The sequence below is a fragment of the Pinus tabuliformis genome, chromosome 2_2, assembly GCF_031772625.1.
Source record: "Pinus tabuliformis cultivar Carrire ecotype Pingquan chromosome 2_2, CPIR1, whole genome shotgun sequence".
NCBI lineage: Eukaryota > Viridiplantae > Streptophyta > Pinopsida > Pinales > Pinaceae > Pinus > Pinus tabuliformis.
This window is the reverse complement of record NC_142300.1, coordinates 677,765,113-677,772,332: the sequence shown is the minus strand read 5'-3', so window position 1 is coordinate 677,772,332 and position 7,220 is coordinate 677,765,113. Positions and strand designations below refer to the sequence as shown.

The following is a 7,220-nucleotide window of genomic DNA, read 5'->3' as shown; positions in this document are numbered from 1 at the left end:
TTAACATCTTGAAAACGATCTAGCTTTTTATAATTGCTTTTTTAGAAACTTAATAACAATGACCAGCAATCGTGATGACCTGGAATCGATTTCTCCATATAATTGCTATTTTTAGAAACTTATTTTTAAGAAACTTAATAATGATGACTAGCAATCATGATGACCTGGAATCGGTTTTTCCTGTCAAATTTCAAGAATCTAATCTTGATGGTCCAGAATTCATAGAACACGACCGTTGTATCAAGATAAAATCGAGAGGAAAAAGATGGCATGGCAGGGTCTATATATATGTTACGATCCAGTTCAAAAACGTTTATGATGCTTCCTCTGCTTTTCTCTGATCTCCTCCCATGCGGTGGTACACTGGTGTGGTGTGTTATGATTGAATATGTGGAGCGCTCTCTTTGTTTTTGACTGTGTGTGTTCTTCGTTGAGTATGCGGATTTCTTATATGTTTGTGCTGTCTTTTTGTTGTTGTTCTGGTTGTTTTTATATGTTGTTTGTTCTGTCTTTTTGTTGTTGTTCTTTATGCGAGCCAGAGCAAAACATAAGAGGAAATATTTCGGTGAAACAAATTAGCCAACGCAATCTCCATTCAAGGATGGATAAGGTGAGGGAGATCCGCGCTTTAGTTTTTTCATATTAATATGAACAACAATTAGAATCTCTAATCATTTTTCTGGTTTTGATTTCATTAATTCATTTGTTATTTCTAGATGTTTCTTAGTTCTTTATTTGTTTGATTTTGATTTCTTGATTCCAGAAGGGCAGAGCACTAGGTGCAAAGCGCTGAGTTAATAATACTACATAGCCAGATTTGCAAGGTACTATGGTGTTTGCCGATTTGATTTATCTGTGAACAACAATTGATTTCTGTATGAACAATAATTCACTAATTATTTTCAAAATTGCCACCGTGCTCTGTTTGTTCATTTCTTGCTTTCAGCATCTTTGCGAAGTATTCAGTGTGGAGAGCTTCGTGTGCAAAGGATCGGGTGAACACTGCTGCTGCTCTGAAACAATATATTTTTCAGGTACCTTCCAGAGACTTGATTGTACTGCAGTTATCACTTGCCTATTAGATTTAGAATTTTTTTTGAACTTCAATAAAGCAGCGACTCTTTTAAATTTCTGGTTAAATGAGTTCATTAGATTTGGAATTTTTGTTGAACTTCGAAAAACCAGCAGCTCTTTTAATGTTTTAGTTAAGTGAATTTAGAGGAAGAAGAATAAATATGAGGTATAATGATGTGGATTCTTCCTGAAATCAATTAATAAGTCAGGTTTAAGTTTATTGTGTGATTCCTTTCTAAATCATTAGATTCCAAAGAGATTCACAGGCTCTCTGGACAAGCCAGAAGTTAAAAAATAGTTGAGTTCGATGTTTTGAAATTCAAGAAACCGGGTCATCTACGTTCCCAAATAAAATAAAATCCGTTTCTACAGATTAGGTAGGGATATTTATCTAGATGCAGGAGCGCGGGAAATGTTTGGAAATTGTCTCTCGTCGTACTTTCAGTCTCGCTACTCATGAGGCCGTTTAGGTTATATTTGTTAGACTGAATTATTGAATTTGACTTATGATCTTGCAACTCCCCAGGTCCTGAGGTTATGTCTCTGGTACATTATGGACTCCAATTACTGCATGATGAGGGGCAAAGATTTATCAGAATCAGAATTTGTTTAGTATATTTTATCATGTCTCTAACTGAAATTTGAAGAAGCATCTGAATTTTCATTTTCTTTTAATCGAATCATTATTTATTTATTTATGTATTTAAAGAAGTATCTGAGTTTCAGTTTCTTTTACTTGAATCAGTATATTTACCTGAGGGTTTTTTTGAGGGTTTTTGGGTATGGACAGATATGGTGATTTTAGACATTTATTCAGTTGAAGCAGTGGTTTCTTAACCTGAAACCATTAATCTTTGGTTCTATTTATTTTTCCAAATCCCGTAGCGGAAATTATTGTTTCTCTTAATTGACTACCGAAAACCCTCTATATAGAATTCTATCAGTAGATTTGATCTCTGGTTTTGTTTCCTTTTCCAAATCCCCGTTCGTTTATGCAGCGGAGATTCCTGTTTCTCCTATTTGAATGCCTCTAGCTGAAATTTGAAGAAGCATCTGAATTTTCATTATCTTTTAATCGAATCATTTATTTATTTATTTATCTATTTAAAAAAGTATCTGAGTTTCAGTTTCTTTTAATTGAATTAGTATGTTTATGTGAGGGTTTTTGGGTATGGGCAGATATGGTGATTTTAGACATTTATTCAGTTGAAACAGTGGTTGACGAACCTGAAACCATTGATCTTTAGTTTTATTTATTTTTCCAAATCTCTGTAGGAAATTCTTGTTTCTCTTAATTGACTACCGAAAACCCTCTATATAGAATTCTATCAATAGATTTGATCTTTGGTTCTGTTTCTTTTTCCAAATCCCCGTTCGTTCGTTTATGCAGCTTTTCCTGTTTCTCCTATTTGAATGCCACAAACCTCTCAATAAAGCTCTGTAAGAGGATTTGCCCTGAGTGCTAGTGAACTTCAACTTCTAGGTCCATCATTAGACTTCTAGGATCCATCATTACAGAAAGAAAATTTTAGGTGTAGCTGAGTTTGTCGTTCGACCATCGCGTTCTATCTCTTGGGCTCTAAGCTTATGTATCTGTTTTATAATTATGGGCAGGGCGCTGGGTTGGAATAGCCTATATTTAATAGATTAAAGGTTCAATAAATAAATCGAAATTTACGCTGGTTTAAATTAAACTGAGCTTAATAAAATATATGAATTTACGGGCTGTCTGTCGTCTATTGAGTTGGAATGTAGGGTCGTATTTTAGTCAGGGAAACATGGTATATTATAGAGTATAAAAATCGACTCACTTTGCTGTATGGTAAGAAGATCTATTTCGCCATCCATGAAAATCGAACCCACAACTAGTGTTAAAAGCCACGAGGTCTACCGGATAATGTGTTGTCACTGAAATAAAGAGTCGGTTTATTTTATTTTATCTGACTTCGATGGTGGGCCTGGTCACCACTTACACCTGTTACAAAGTTTTTTTTCCTCTTTAAGGAAAATGTCTTTACTACCCATCTTGTGTGGATGGTGGATCGAGGTGACATAGAATATCAATTAACTATCTGATGTGGATGGTCTTTTTTTTCTTCTTCAGGAAAAGGAAAATGTCTTTATTACCAATCCCATATGGATAGTGGATTCACGTGACATAGAATATCAATTAACTATCTAAAATGGATGGTGGGGCCTGGTCACCACTTCACTTGTTCAATTCCCTTGAGGAAAAATATGCCTTTACTCCCAATCCAAGTGATGGTAGATCCACTTGACGCAAATATCAATTAACTATCCCATGTGGATAGTGGGGACGTGGTCACAACTTACACTTGTTCAAACCCTTTTTTCAGATGGAAAAAATGCGTTTACTCCCAATTCCACGTGAATGGTGGAGTGACACATATATCACTTAACATTTTCAAATGAATTTTTTTCGGAAGATAGAATCATGATTTTAATGTGTCCACCTGTTTATTGCAGTCAGATAATTTATAATTAATTAATTTTAACATCTACCTGGGTTATTGAATTTATTATTACGAACAAATAAAACCAAATGAGTTCATATAATAAATAGATTTAATATATAAACTATAATAATAAAATTATTAATCAACAGCATAAAATAATTTCCACACAATATGAAATAGAATCATGAATGTGATGTGCTCAGATGTTCATTGCATTCCAATACTTGTAATAATAAATTAAGTTTAATATTTCCACACAATATGAAATAGAATCATCAATGTGATCTGCCCTGTTTATTACACTTCAATATTTGTAATAATAAATTAAGTTTAATATCTATTTTAAAAAAAACCGTTATATTGAGTTTATTATTATAAAAAATAAAAATAAATAAATAATATATATAGATATATAGATAAAATAAATAAATGTAATATATATGAAATTTTAATTTAATTTTATTGTTTTTATAAATTTAAAGTATACATATTTTATTATTTTATAAATTTGAAAATATTATTTTGTATGAAAAATATATATTTTTAACATATTAGGTATTGGGTAGTCCAATTACCATTTTAAGACTTTCCTAAATGAAATAAAAGGAAAAGATGAACTTGAGCACAACATCTCAGAGAACAAAGCACGCATACCCAACGAACAGATCTACAAACAAAGACCATAGAAGCACAAGCAAGAAGGGAGCTCTTCACTACCTAAATGAAATAAAAGGAAAGGATGAACTTGAGCACAACATCTCAGAGAACAAAGCACGCACACCCAACGGACAGAGGAACAACAGACCTACAAACAAAGACCAGAGAAGCACAAGCAAGAAGGGAGCTCTTCACTACCTCAATACCTAAATGTGATGAGATGTAGCTTTTATAACATATTAGGTATGGGGTAGTCCGATTACCTTTTATATATATAAAATAATTAAACTCATTCAAATTATATGAAGATGTATTAATAATAATAATATTATTATTATTTAATTTTTTATTTAATTAATTAATATTATTATTAATATTAATTAGTTAATATTATTATTTAATAATTGTATCTAATTAATTATTATAAATATTTTTAATTAATTAAATATGTTTTTTCTAATTAGAGTTAAAAGTTTAAAATTAATTTTGAGTTATTAAATTTAAATAATAAATAATATTAAATATTTTTACACCATTTTTTATATATATTTATAAATAAGTATATAAGTAAATAGTATTTTACTTGGGTAATGGATTAATATCTTTATTTTATGAAATGTAGAGGTGTACACACTCTTTTCTCACATGTTTTTAATTTTATAGACCCACTCAATTTGTATATGAGTTAGTCACAATGCTATTTTTAAATAAACCAATTATGTAGTTTTTTTCTAAGTGAGGGGTTTTATAATCAAAGTTAAGTATTTGGTATATGTCGATAATAAGTAGTATTTATTAGGGATGATGGATTTGTATATTAATTTTATGAAATGTAGACATGGTGTTTATTTAGGATTTATGATGCCCCTAGGCAACTATTTGACTACTAAAGTTTACAGAAATGTACATACATGTTCATCATGGTTAGTTTAATTATTCTTCCAACATACATGTTCATCATGGTTAGTTTAATTATTCTTCCAACATAGATGTTAGATCTAGTCATGATCTGAACATGTTTAATAAATGAAAATTAGTATGAGTGGATGGTTATTATCACCATTTTCAACAATATTTACTTATACATTTCAATAAGTAAACGATACTTTATAGACATAACTAAATAAGTAGTGGTTGATTTTGTCCTTAATTTAGTTAGAAATTAGAAAATTTGTAATTTTAGGTTGTTAAGTGATCCGGATTTAAGCAGGAACGCAATAGATTACAGAGATGCGATAACCATAAAAACAGAGATGTAGTGGAAATAATATTTTATTTCATTAATGGAGAATACTGAAATATGCTTACAAATAGAAATAACCCAGCTAGGGCGATGGTAGCTTATCTCTGAGAAGAGATGTGTCGGCTACATGCCTCTGAACTGTTTCGAACTGTGTTACAATGAGGCTCGACGGCCTATTTATTGTTGAGAAACAATGGAAAACCCTTCACATTCCAAAACCTAACCCTAGAAGATGAAACGCCAAATTGTGGGCTCCGTTTTTGGGTAAGTTGGTACATCAACTTCCCAGGGTCGCGAATTGGTCGTACTATCTCCGTTTGACGCGCATGATAGCCCATTGGAAAGATCTCTCCGAGGACTACGACGGAAAAGACGATTTTTAGCTAGAAAATTCGCTGGCGGTGGATTTCCAGAAAAACGTCGTTTAGGGCCTCAAAATGGCTCCGGAAGTTTAGGACCCGAAAAATTGCTAAAAATAGTAAACTGTGCTATAATTAAGGAAACAGAAAAACTGAAAGAGACAGTTGTGGGGGTCCAAATGGGATAGGTGGGTGGCCACCAACATCCACCTGGATCATTAAGTCTACACAATCCAACTGAGGTAGGGCTTTTGTAAGGCATTGAATTAATTTTTGCATTCAAAAACTCAATTTAAATAACAAAATCTTACCAAGAATCATCATATAATTCTTGTTAAAAGGACCAAATGATGACCTCATTAAATTACACTAACAAACAATACTTTGAGCACCTAATTTGATGTGGATAACCAATAAACTTGCTTATTTATTTGATTTGGTATGAACAATACACCAATCTAAATATAAAACAAAGTTATTAGTATATAGAGAAAAATAATTTAGTTGAATCTTTGACTTGGCATAAATTATTTTACTCTATCTATAATTATAAGTTACAAACTATAAATATTAATGTTTATTGAAATTATTTCAAAACTAGATTTTAAAAGAAATATATATATATATATATATATATATATATATATATATATATATATATACTTACTTATAATTACATTCATAGGTGGGTGAATAGAGTTTCTAAAAGTTTAATTTAATTATTAATTATAAAATATTCGTAGTAGTGGTTACACATCAAAAATTGAGATTTACTTCAAAAGTAATTATACCTTTTTTGTTATTTTATTTAAAATAATTAATTAAAAAATGTTCTTATGAACATGTCGTATGAACACTAGTTATGATTTTCTGGGATGTCGTATTAGTAAACCATGATATTGTAAGAAAGCCTATTTATAAATTAAGATTAAACTTGATATTTTTTTAATTCTGGGTTGGCATATGCAATAGAGATTCCTGATCTTCCTATTTGACTATCTAGAGCTCTATAAGAGCTCTATTAGTAAAATTTTCATGAGAACTGGGGAACATGAGTTCCTCCTTTAGTTTTTCTAGATTCTTGATCCTCGTATTTGACTATCTCAAACCTTTATAAGAGCTCTATTGTTAGATTTTTTGTTTTTCTAGATTCTTGATCCTCTTATTTGACTATCTCAAACCTTTATAAGAGCTCCATTGGTAGATTTTTTGTTTTTCTAGATCTTGATCCTCTTATTTGATTATCTCAAACCTTTATAAGAGCTCATCAAAGCCTCTATTAGATCAATGCCTCCCCAGTTTTCTATTATTCCTTGATTGCCTAGTAGGATTATATCTTCTTTTTAGTATCATACAACTAATGATTCAAGAGTGGATTCTTTCTCTTCATTCTATAGTTTTATATAACTA

General features: G+C 30.9%; 1 long non-coding RNA gene across 1 annotated transcript; it reads left to right on the top strand.

Moving 5' to 3' along the window:
• The first annotated feature begins 241 nt into the window (after window positions 1-241).
• Window positions 242-1,035, top strand: LOC149194469 (uncharacterized). Its single transcript, XR_016255083.1, has 3 exons — window positions 242-610; window positions 764-824; window positions 947-1,035. It is a non-coding gene; the product is annotated as an uncharacterized LOC149194469 (long non-coding RNA).
• The last annotated feature ends 6,185 nt before the right edge of the window (window positions 1,036-7,220 follow it).